Source organism: Cottoperca gobio, chromosome 8 (genome assembly GCF_900634415.1).
Source record: "Cottoperca gobio chromosome 8, fCotGob3.1, whole genome shotgun sequence".
NCBI lineage: Eukaryota > Metazoa > Chordata > Actinopteri > Perciformes > Bovichtidae > Cottoperca > Cottoperca gobio.
The window spans coordinates 6878733-6891264 of record NC_041362.1 but is presented as its reverse complement, the minus strand read 5'-3'; positions in this window follow the sequence as shown (position 1 = coordinate 6891264).

Below are 12532 nucleotides of genomic sequence, written 5' to 3'. Positions count from 1 at the left end.
ATGCTTTGCTGTCTGAATAAACCAGAAGATATTCAGTTTAAACCACAATCCTTCAATTTGAATTCTGAAGACGCGGGCTCCACTGCCGCTCCGTGCGCTCCATGCTTTTGTACATCTTTACACACATGTACGAGTGTTACTTCTGTGTAAAATGAATGTATGCTTAAGTTAGAGAGAGTGTGTTGACGTGTGCGCCTATGCTGCTGCAGCGCTAATGAGAAACTGGGGGTTTCAGGTGCTCGTGCTTTGAGAGAGGAGGTGAGTGACAGGGCTCATGAATAGTGATGGCCGACAGCTGCTCATTAACCAAGAGACTGTCTGTCAGCAAAGCAGTCTGGAACAGCAGCCCTTCCTTCATGTGTACACACACACTTGCACATAAACACACACAGGCAGGAAAAAACGATACACATATGCACAAGCCCATGCAGATGTGCCTAGGACCAACGCACACACACACACACACACACACACACACACACACACACACACACACACACACACACACACACACACAGTTCATATCTCCTTCATCTGGTTCCCCTGTGCTTTGAGGCCAATCCTGCCTTTCCCCCTGACAGCATGTAACGAGTGTGCCTATTAGCTATGTGCTCACACCACTCCCACTGGGGCAGACCCCTCACTGAATAAAGAAGAGCCTGCCAGATGTAAATTCTGAATGAGGCCCAGAGTGCAAAAGGTACAGAAGACCAAGGCAGCACCTTCAGAAGAAATGTTATTCACTTTTGAAATGGTTTGAAACTCCTTTTTGAAAAAATGTCTGCCACTTTTATTATCTTCTTCACTACCTTTAAAAGTTAGTGTGGATTGTATTACTTTTGTGTCATGTTGTTCTTCAAAATAAAGCAGGTTGAAATTGCATAGTGAGAGTAACAAATAGTTGTGAAGCCAGTGGTGGTTGTATCGCGGTACAAGAATATCCCACTGTGAAACTGGTGTTCTCTGAAATCAGGCTAGAATACGGTCAGTCCGGCCACAGCATGGACAGTATTTGAGGCTTATCCATAAGGACATTGGAAGCATGATGTAACACAGTGAAATGTAAATAACAAAATCAAGCACACTTTTTAATCACAGGGTAATATGTTATATGTCGTTATTTTTCCTACCAGATCAGGTGATGAAAAAACAGGAGATCCCAGAACTTAGTTTTCTTAAATTTCCAGTTTTGAGTCATTGTATATAGTAAATCTGATTCATCTGACATGGGCTGGAGAGTTTGAGCTCTTCCAGTTTATAAGTATTAGGTGTTTGGCCAATAAGGTAGTAAAGGCCACCACATTATACATGTTTGATGGCCAGTCACATACTTCAGGTCTTACACCCAATATAGCAATTAAAGGGTGTTGTTCAATAGTTGTACTGGAAACTTTGCTCAAGAACTAACCAACAGGTGCGTAGAGCAGGGCACGTATGTTTTAAGGTAGCTTGCACATATTTGCACTGGTCCCGTCCTTGTTGTGTCTCTGTTGGTTGCACAGGACCAGAATGTAAAGGCCGTCACTGCCGTTTCAGCAGTGGCGGGCCGTGTATTTCACACCTAGGCCTTCAGTGAGTCCCACCTGAATTATTCCACCTCTTAATACCATCATTATGACGCCATGGCTCTAGAAACTATACATTTAGACAGAAACGCAGTATAACCGGGCGTTGCATCACCTTAACAACAGAGTTATATTAATATTTCCGAAACATTTAGTTGTAAATAGCAGGCATTCCCAGCAGTACAATGTGCAGTGCCTCTCGGAGGCTGTGAGCCGGGGGTACCAATCGTAGTTAATGATTTGAAAGTGGCGGACAAACCCTTTTCCCAGCTGTGATAGGCTCGCTAGCGTCGGGGTTGGCCTTTCTTGAAAAGTTCGTCTTGAAATGGCGTTGTAATTATATCTGCGACCGAATCGATCTCTTCTCCTCCTTCAGCCACTGTGGGTTGAAAAAAAACAGCTTGTAGAAATCTACACAAATTAGCTCGTTCAAAGTTGCTAGCTCTGCATAGCTCTGCCTCTCAATAGTGCGTATCCAATCAAAAGACGTAGACGTGCTGACGTTATCGTACGCCTACTAGCTGGCCCTGGTGTCCACAACTCGAAATCTGATTGGTTAACGCCACAGTTTTGTCTCCGTTCACTTTAAGCGACAGGCGCCCGCACTGTTGATTCTGTAGGCCTAAGGGCAGATCTCTTGGACCCTGGCAACACATCATGGCTGAAATATGATTGGATAAAAGCTCTAACATAAAGGCCAGACCTCCAAATCTCCATTTGGAAGCAGCGCAACCAAGAGGAAAGCTATGAAATGAAGAGAATAGACTATGGGGAATAATTTAATACATATTTGTGGAAAAAATATATCAAAATTTAATTTATATTCTGATGATGTTTAGGCCAGCAGAGCCCACCACTGCGTTTCAGCTACAACCATCAATGGATTTGACAGAATCTTGGTTGCTGAATGACAAATAGCAAATCTCAGAACAACATCTAGATTAGGCTCTGCCGTGAATCCAAGTCCCTGCTCCTGAAACTTTTTCAAACACTTGGAATGCATACCTACAATCATAGATGGCAAAGCATAATGAGACATCTTCATTAAAAGCAGTACACAATACAGAAATAGCCTCAACAAAAGTATCATTTTAAAGTTTAAATCTGCAGCTCTCATATTATAACCCTATGCCGCTCTAGGGCGTCTACAGTGAAGATGACAGCTGTTGTTGACTGTGTACAAATCTGTTGTTTACTTAACTCCATTGCCCCATCCATTGTGTGATTATGTTTGAAGCTTGGCTGAGGTGATGCTTGAAGCGTGAAAATACAAATGTGGTGTTAAATGTATTCATTTCAATGTGCTGGTTCCATTTTGAACTCACTTTATTGGCACTGTCAGACAGCTGTATCCTAATAAGCACGTCCAAATTACAGCCACAGTTAATGAAATGTGCACCATACACAGATCAACAGTACTGCTAATGTGTTAACCAATTAACATTACAGCTACCTGTTTTAAAAGAAACACTATATATCACAGCAATGTGCATTACCCCACATTTGTTATATTAACATGACTCAAATGATACCCAGTAATTCTGAAATCAGCAAGTGAAAGAAGCCCATATCTTTTTCCAGGACTCAAATGCCACTGATTATTGGCATTACATCTCACAGGTGGCGAGAGAGAGAGAGAGAACCTCAATAGGATGCACATGTTGCTCTCTTTCATTGTGATGCCTATGTGTCACAGTCACTGGCAACAGGACACACGCTGGACTCAAATCCTAACAAAGGACTTGGCAGGAAGGCTTAACAGGCAGTTTACTTAAAAAAACGATCAGAAAAAGGCTTTTATAAAGTCAGCAGGGAGTCCTGTAAAGCAAACACGTCAGATGGGCTGAGACAGGAAGGCAGGAGATAATAGGTAAGCAGCAGAGACGTGTCGGCGACTTGCAAACAGGTTTTAGACCAGACAAGATAACACAGATTATCTGGTGAAGGAAACTTGTGAACTACAGTCAGTTTATCCAATTCGCCCGCTTACAGAATTATGAATTTGACAATAGTTTTTACCTGTTTTTTAACCGCTCAATAAAAAAACATACATGATTTATAGAGGATCTCATACCATGATGAAGTTTACAAATGGGGATTAGTGAGAAATGTAGTTAACAATTAGAATAAATGTTGGTCAGTTTACTCACAACAAAATCTGGTGACAAATTAGTACATCAAACACTAAGTTCCTCTACTTGCTCTAATCCGCAGACATCTCATATTATACACAGTACTGTCTCCAACAGCAGGGGACGTAGCTAAAATATTAATGTGCAAATTAGCATATGTTATCATCGGAAGACTTTTTCAGACGCCAGTAACTGCTTTCCTTGGGAGGAGAAATGGTCTCGCATGAAAACTGCTCACTCTAATTTCACTTTAATGCTAAACGTCTATTTGGGCGGAGATCTACCGTTTGAAAATCACTTGTGCGCTGTTCTTGAAAGCCAACTCCCATTTCTTGTTCGATTCAAAGCAAAGTAACAATGAGCCAGCATGCGATAGATAGCAATGCATGCAGCAGCACCTCCAGTTAAAAGCCTCTGATGGAATGCTCCTTTTGTTTGTGATCGATTGAGAGAGAAAGGCATCCACCGTGTAATTGTAGCCTCATTTGATCTCAAATAAACCATGCTGTCCTACACAAGGGCGAGAGCAGGGCAAGCATAAGCTGGAAACACCTTCATTACACCGAACACACACTCCACCACACTTACTTCCTTGGCCTGACTGTTGCATGCACACACATACACACACACACACACATTCTCATTTGCACACTCCTTTTAAATTATATCGCCCTCCCTCTGCTGGTCTGTCTTTTTCTCCAATCTCGCTCTGTGTCTTGTCTTCAATCATACTCAACAAACAACTATACACACTGGGCGCACACACAAACACACATTCACTCTCTCACCCTATCTTGGAATGAGCCTGGGATTGATTCTAGTCACACTAGAGCGGGGCGAAATGAGCAGTCACTCTGAATAGGCAAAGGCGTCAAATAATACAGATATGAACGTCAGAGGAATAATTGAAGAAAGTGTTTTATATGTAAAAGACAGGGGAGGATGGAGTGGAATTGAATCTCAGAGAAATGAGGAACGGGTTGTGTCCCAGGGGACCGACTCACAATGCCCGAGCCTTGTTTGAAGAAAATAGAGGATAATTAGAGTGGTCAGTGACTTCCACAGGGCCCAACACCGCTCAGCCTCACTCTTCCTTTATCTGTCCTTCGTTCACTCTCTCTCCCCATTTGTTGGCCTCTTTTTTTAGACAATTCTCACTCAATTGTCAGTCTATGTTCATATACCAAATGTCCCTGTTTTCTTTCTGTCTCTCTGCTCTTTCTTTCATCTCATCCATTGCTTTTCTATTTGTACTCTCCATGCTTCATTTTTTTTTTTTATCAGTCTCTCTCACTGCTTTATTCCATCCCTCCCCTAGCAGGCGCAGAGCTACATCAGTGGAGTTGATCAGATATTCCAGGCACATATGGACAGCACTGACGGGCATAAATCATGAGTATTTAGAAGTGCCCATGCAGGGTTCTCCAGTCTGCTTGTAGTGAGCAGGAAAAGCTCTGTGGAACCAGTGCTTTAAATCCCTCTCTTCTACCTCTAGTTTCATGCCAAATCCCTTTCTCTTACTTTTCTTTACAAAGTGTCAACCTCTGCCTCGACAGAGTTCTGCACTCCCCTCTCTCTCTCTCTGCCTTTCATCCACAACCAACTCAATATACTGTATGTCAGGGGTCTTCAACGTTTTTCAGGCCGAGGACCCCCAAACTGGTGTAGCATGGAGCAGGGACCCCCTGCTGCAGCGGTATTCAAACGAGGGGGGATGCTGTCGAAGTTCTGTGCGAGGGGGGGTGTTGGAGTATATAAAGATATTTGCTTTATTTACTAACTATATCGCGACCCGCCTGCAGTACCTCCGCGCACCCCCTGTTGAAGACCTATGCTGTATATTAATACTAAACCCTCCATGTCTCAGCACTGTGGCCTCACAGCCTGAGAGGTGACTGCATTTCAAAGGAACCGTCACCCCACTACTCCACAGCAAAGTTGTGGCCATCTCCTTGGTCTGATCCCCTTGTTTTTTCACATTACATACTGGCTAGCTTGTCGGCATGACTACAACATGTTTCTATGGCAACAGACTAGCCAGCAGCTACATCACTTGATGTTTGGACATGTAGTGTTGCCTCAAGCTTTCCCCGGGTCCCTCGGTGGCAGGATAGCACATGACAATATTTCAGATTTCTTCTCTTCCCCCTCTCATAGACACAATCCACCATCAGCACCAGAGTACTAGATACGCATCATAATATAGTCCTCAAGTTACTTGGCGCATAACATCACATCGAGTGACGTCTCAAAAACAAAATAAGAAATAAAGCTTCCCAATAACTTCCAGCATTTCATTACTCTGTTTTCCAATCCTAATCAGCGCTTAGTGTTATCATAAACTAAGATTACTTCAGACTAATATACAGCTAATCGATATTGTACAAAGATGAAAATCATTACAAAATCAATTGACGTTCTCCATAATCACATAGGAGATTCCTGGAGCTTCCTATAAGCATTTGTCCCACTGTGTGTGGCCACAAAGTGACAGGCAGCATAAATAAATCTCCTCACTCTGCTCTGTCCTTGTGCTTTCCCTCCCTCTGCCTCTCTCCAGATGACTTGTCCTCTGAATCCCTCTCTCGCTCCAAGTCCCTGGATATTGATTGGGACCCAACTGGAGGGAGCAGGAATAAGATAAATAAGGAGTCAGCGGCCATGAACAGTTCTCGCACTCACCCTAACATGAGGGGAAGGGTAATCATCTGCCAGACATGAGAAAACAGCCATGTATTTCACAGGCCGTTTTCATGAAGATTACTCCCCCCCCCCCCTCTCCCCAATCACAACATGCCTCCTAACACACTGGTTGAATTGACATTTTGATGATTCTAGTTGAAGAGTGTTTAGGTACATGCAGTAGAACTTGTCATCCTTGTCATGCTTTTGTTGAATGATTTATAGTTCTCAAATGAAAGCAACTGTAAAACATCTCTTCATCAAAACAAATAAAATGAGGTACAGCTGCCTGCAAACATTAACGGAAGCCTGGTGCATGGTGCCTCCTCAACTGTGCAGCTGAAAACAGCATCATTTAAGCAGGTGCCTGCTTGTTTTCCCTCTGCTCAGGATAATTATCTAAGTAGTGCACAAAGCATCAAGTTCTCCTACACGGACCATAACACACCACGTCACACCAGACCTCCATTAATCAAGCCAGATTCCACTGAAATGCAATAAGGAACAAAACTGATTGAGTGTCACACACTACTATGTAGTGTACAGCAAAACGCTGCTATCTGCACACAAATGCACAGCACACAGGCATGCGTTAAGTCATCTGTAAACACAAGCACACACACAGTTGGGTAAATAACTGCCGGTATCTATTGCAGCGTCGGGAGCAGCGGTGCGAGGCTTCCCCTCAGATTTTGAAAGCCCTATCTGTATCAGCAACAGCAAACCTAAAAAGCAATTTGCTTTGTCACAGAGACATGCTTGACTACACTGAATAATTGCACTGCAGCTCTGGAAAGAGCTGTTCTCCCTATATCTAATGAAGGCCTTCAGGGGAGGGAGCCCATGTGTGTGTGTTTTGTATCTGTGAGTGTGTGCGCAAAATACGTGTCTCAGGACTGTGTGTGTCAACATATATAAGTGTGCAGCAGAAAGATAAAGCAAAAAGAAGACTTTCATTGCTCTTTCTTTATCTGATCCAATCCAGCCAGTGTCCCCGCTCACCTTCCTTCCACAATCCACTGCAATATATTGATTCATCAAATCTGCATGTTGCCTCTCGGCTGTGTCCAGTTTCAGGTTTAAGGCAGTCCCCTGATTCAATAATGCAGAAGTAGGCTGGAGAAAAAAAGCCCCATGTGCCTGGCTTCAGACACTACTACCTCCAGAGAAGTGCTGAGTCCGCACTCTGCTGCCTGCCGGCCTGCCTCTGTGGGACTTGGCAGAGCAGTGTGGAAGCTGGAGGGACAACTTCAGCCTCCAAGCCCTACAGTACCTCACTAAACAGTACTAAAGTTATCCCATTGCCATTATGTCACTTTACCTTTATATACTTTTACTTACTGTTGTGTTTTACAGCCCGTTTACATCACTGGATCTCTGTACTGAAAAAAAGAATATATATATATTTTTTTATGTTACTTCTCATTCTTGTTTAGCATTTTTTGCAACTGAACACTTTACACTTGTCTACCACAAATATATATAATAATACAATGTATCTGTTTATTTTTCAAAAAAAAAAATACTTTCGCAATCTTCTTTTTCTACATATTTAATGAGCTTGTTGAAGGAGCCCGAGATCCAAGATTGTCTCTGTAATTATTGTACATATGACAATACAGAATTTGAATTTGAGCACAGAGGACTGAAAGAGACCCCAGTGAAGATTTGGAGAGTGAGGTAAAAAAACAAAAAAACTAGCACTTTGGTCACAGCGGTATCCAGAGGCAAGTGAGAAAGTTGTGTTTCATCATCAGGGGCACGAAGACAAAGAGAGAGAAAAAGGGAATGGGGGGGGGGAAAAAGAGAGAAGCTTCTCTGAAGACCACATGTGTGTTCAGGAAAAGGTTTGTGAATTTCTGTAATGACTCTAAAGCATTTGTTCCACTGTGGAAGTGTAATTAAGCCATCAGCCACAGTTTGGAGTCTTTACCTTCATAATGAGGCTGAATGCGCTCAGTTCGTGCTCTGTGGATAAGCTGCTGTAATCACTTCTATCTGCTTAATTATGTAAAACCATTCTTTTATCCTAGTGTCTCACTCTGTATCTCTTACCTCTCTCGCTCTCTCCCTGTCATGGTCTAATCTTTTAAATATAACTGTGACCATAAAAGCATAGTAGAAATAAGCACACGTGCTTGGAGATATCAACCTGAGACTGCTATGCTGGGAATCGTCAGTCCAAATGGCTGCTGGGAGATAAAGTACAGCGAGAACCTGGTGTTAACAAAGGGCAATATAAAAAGGGATGAGATGTCTTAGCTGCAGCGAAGAATAAGCACAAAGCTCTCACCCCTCTGAGGAGTGTTTTATTACCTTTCACCATGCCCTCTGTAGTACTGGTCAGAGGGTCATTAAAGCTCAGATGCTGCGATTGTATAAGGCATTTTGCTTTCTTCCCCCATTCTCTTCAATCTCTTTCACTTGCAATAGAACTATTATCATCATTAGCAGTACTGCTCCAGTGTGACGGAAGTGAAGAAGTGTGCTGCAGGTTATGTGTAAACACCTTCTATCTCCATATCCCTAATGGAGAACACCTGGTTGTACTCTTTTTTAGAAAGACCTACATCAAAGCTCTCCTTCAGCATTTTTGAGTATTTGAGCGATCACAACACCGTTACATGCTGTACACACACAAGCCCATATACTCACCCACACATACACTCATGTGGCAGTGGAGAGTGAAATCTTGTGATGCTCGGGAACTTTACATCACAGACGGGCTGAAATGGGGGAAATAAAAGCCCTAAGTGCATGGAAAAACATGAAGCTGCCGCTGTTTCAATGGAGCAGAAAAAACAGTAGAGAAAAATGTCAACAACAAATAGCTGCTGGTTTCTATTGCCGCAGGCGACATGGACTTTGGTTCTCTCATGTTTCTTTCCTCCCGCATTATGCATCATGTTTTCATCCAATTAAACACAAACACAGGCTACGGAGAACAACTCAGGGAGAATCTTATCGTACTGCTCGTTCAGGGAGAAACAGACAGAGGAGGGATACAGAGGGAGATGTGTGAAGGGAAGAAGAAGAAGGGGAGAAAGGGATGGTTTGAGATGAAGCTATGGACTGGTGTGATTGTGTGTGTGTGTGTGTGTGTGTGTGTGTGTGTGTGTGTGTGTGTGTGTGTGTGTGTGTGTGTGTGTGTGTGTATGTGTGGGCAAGGTGGCTTCACTTAAAAGACGGACCTCTTGGCAGAGCATTCCTATGCATCTCCAAGCGTTCCCTCACGTCTTCATGTTTCTGTGAGTATGTGGAGGGCAACGCTTCGCTGTGGTTTTGTTTTGATACACAGACACGAGCAGACTGCCGTGCAGTTCATCTAGATGGTGATTGATGATGTTTGCTGAATTATGGCAAGGCACGGACGTGAAGTATGGCGGGGCCTCCTCGCAGGAAACTGAACGTGAGTTGTCCTTGCCCCGATTGCCTTGGTGACGTGCAGGTAGTAAAGCGAGACAGCCCAATAGAGGGTGTGAAAAGCTATGTTTAAGTCCATCTTCAGGAAGCTGATTTCACACCTTTCCTTCAGGGCACTTGGGCAAGCATTGCTATGGCAACTGAGCCCTCTTAACCTCTGACCCAACCTTGTCACCATCACCAACTTGCTATGCGTTATTCCAGATGAAAATGCACACGGCTTTTTCCTCCTCTGTAGGAAGAGAGTAGATTTAGTGAGCTGTCTTTGCTTTGACACTGATCTGACAGGATAAGTGTTCAGGAATGGACATTTTAAATTTGAAGAATAACTGCTTTAAATAAATCCTGTCATAAGCAGAGGTCTACGTTGACCATGTTCAGCAAGATTTTGTCTAAAATTCTGTCTAGATAGAATTCCTATTAAATGGACATTATATATATTGCCCTTCTAGTCTTCCGAACCACTCAAAGTGCTTTTACACAACATGCCAACATTAACCCTTTCACACATAATTTGGGGTTCAGTATCTTGAAGGACACTTCGACTTCGACTGGAGGAGCCGGGGATCAAATGCCGATTTTCCGATTAGTGGACGACCCGCTGTAAAACCTGCCGCTCCTAGTGAAGTGTAAAGATAAACTCAGCAGGCGGGTGAGCTGTGGCAGTCCATTTGGCTGAACATTGCACCATCGCTGCTGAATGAGGTGTTTCATGATGTTTACATAGGCGCGAGTTGATTAGATATTCATTAGGAAGCTTGACTGTCAAATGTGAGAAACATGCTGTTGTAATGTTTGCACACGGCTTTTGTGTTGGCTTAGATATCTGTGTTATGTGTGCAGGAGTGTCAGTGTTAACAAATCTCCATCTGTGTGTTCATTGACATGTTGATGTTGTAGTGAAGTGTGTGATAGATTGCCTGTGTGTGTGTATTAATCAGGGAGTATTACATTTAAGCCAAAGACTGAGAACTCCATCCGCTCAACATTATCCTGTGTGCCCATTGGACTACCTAATATAAATTCCACATTCTGGATACTTTCAGGAAGCATATGGTCTGTCAGTCCAATTGCATAATAACTCTGCGGCAGCGGCAGTAGCAGTAACATTATGAAGATCAATAACAACCACACGCTCTGTTGTAGGACAAACTCCAATGTTTGCTAGATGGATTGAGCGACTCATGTTCTCCAACTTCACAAAATTAAATGACATTGCATGTGTATGTCTGTGTGATGATATACAATCTAGGCACTCACTGGGCCTATTCCCCTGTCTGATATTCACCATAACCATGAACACAACACTAAGCTCCTCTTGCTCCACCTCTGCACTACTGCAGTTCATTCTCAGAGTGTGTTTAAAACTCTTTTTGCTTTCCAATTATTTGAAGAGAAACCATTCCAGGAAATTGAAAATCTATATAATGATAGGCTTGGCAACTGTAGGGCAACGCTGGCTCAATACAAATAGTCCTATTTAAACAGCTGTGTTTTAAATGCTAAAGAACAGTACTTTTAGAGGAGCCTGTAGGCAGTCAGAGACAAACACTCACGCACACACATAAAAGCACAGAGATGCTAGTGGTTGTTAAATTTAGTCCTCGGGCCACTTCAGTAGATGTGCTGCTTCACCTCAAATATTTTAGCAACACACTCACACAGAGAAACATACATAGAGAAATCTCAGATTAAGGCACAAAGCATGAAACACAATCAAAAACAGTCAAACAAGTCAATAACCGACATAAACACTGAGGGTAACCATGAGAAGAGGAGTGAAAAAGAAAGAGACAGAGTTGATTCATTCAGAAAAACAATGTAAAGATTTGTAATGTTAGTGACACATCTGCCTAACACTGTGCAGTGAGAGAGAACATGCCTGCCTGAGAGGACACACAGTAGCCCTGGAGGTCTATTTGCTCCAAGGCCTTCTTGGACTTCTCTTCTCTTTTTGATCGGGGATAAAAAAGAAAATAAATGCTGCATCTTTGACAAATGGGTTATGCTTTGTTTGCATTTACTTCAGAAACATTCCCCCATCGTATTAAATGCCCCAAGCCTCTAAAGTGTAACTGCAGGGGAGCCGGAGGAGAGCAACCAGGAGAAGGGAGGAGTCTGTTAGCACAGCGTATATCCTCAGCATGACCATTAAAAACACTGGCACTTCATGATCCGATGCAATGACTCAACATCACTCTTACCAAACCTGGCAGGCTTGGGCATCTGTATTAATCTCAGCCTCATGCTGTACTGTATATATGTGAGTGGAGGCATTATCTAGGATGGTACAATACAGTACAATAACAATACAATCATGAAAACTAGAGCACAGAAATAATTCCTGCATTCTTCTTTCCTTCTTACTTTTTTTTCTTATATGGCATACCCCTCCCTTGCTCGCCCCTCAGAATCTCAATTCACCTCCTTGTGGTTTTTCCTGCTGGGAAAATAGAGGGGTGTGCACCATTCCACTGAGGGAGCAGCAGGGGGGAAGAAAGTCAAACCTCTGCTGAAGCACACAAGGGCAGGGGCTGAACATCGAAAATCCTTTCCGAATCTGTTGTAAACTAATCCCACTGTTTTAGATGTTATAAACCATGGTAAGCTGAAGCCACAGGGTTTTTTCTTTTTTAAGAATAACATTTTACTAAGTTATAATAGTAAAATAGCTTTACTGTATAAAGACAGCAGGTGGTAACAGATAGAAAAACAGAACAAAATTGAAAT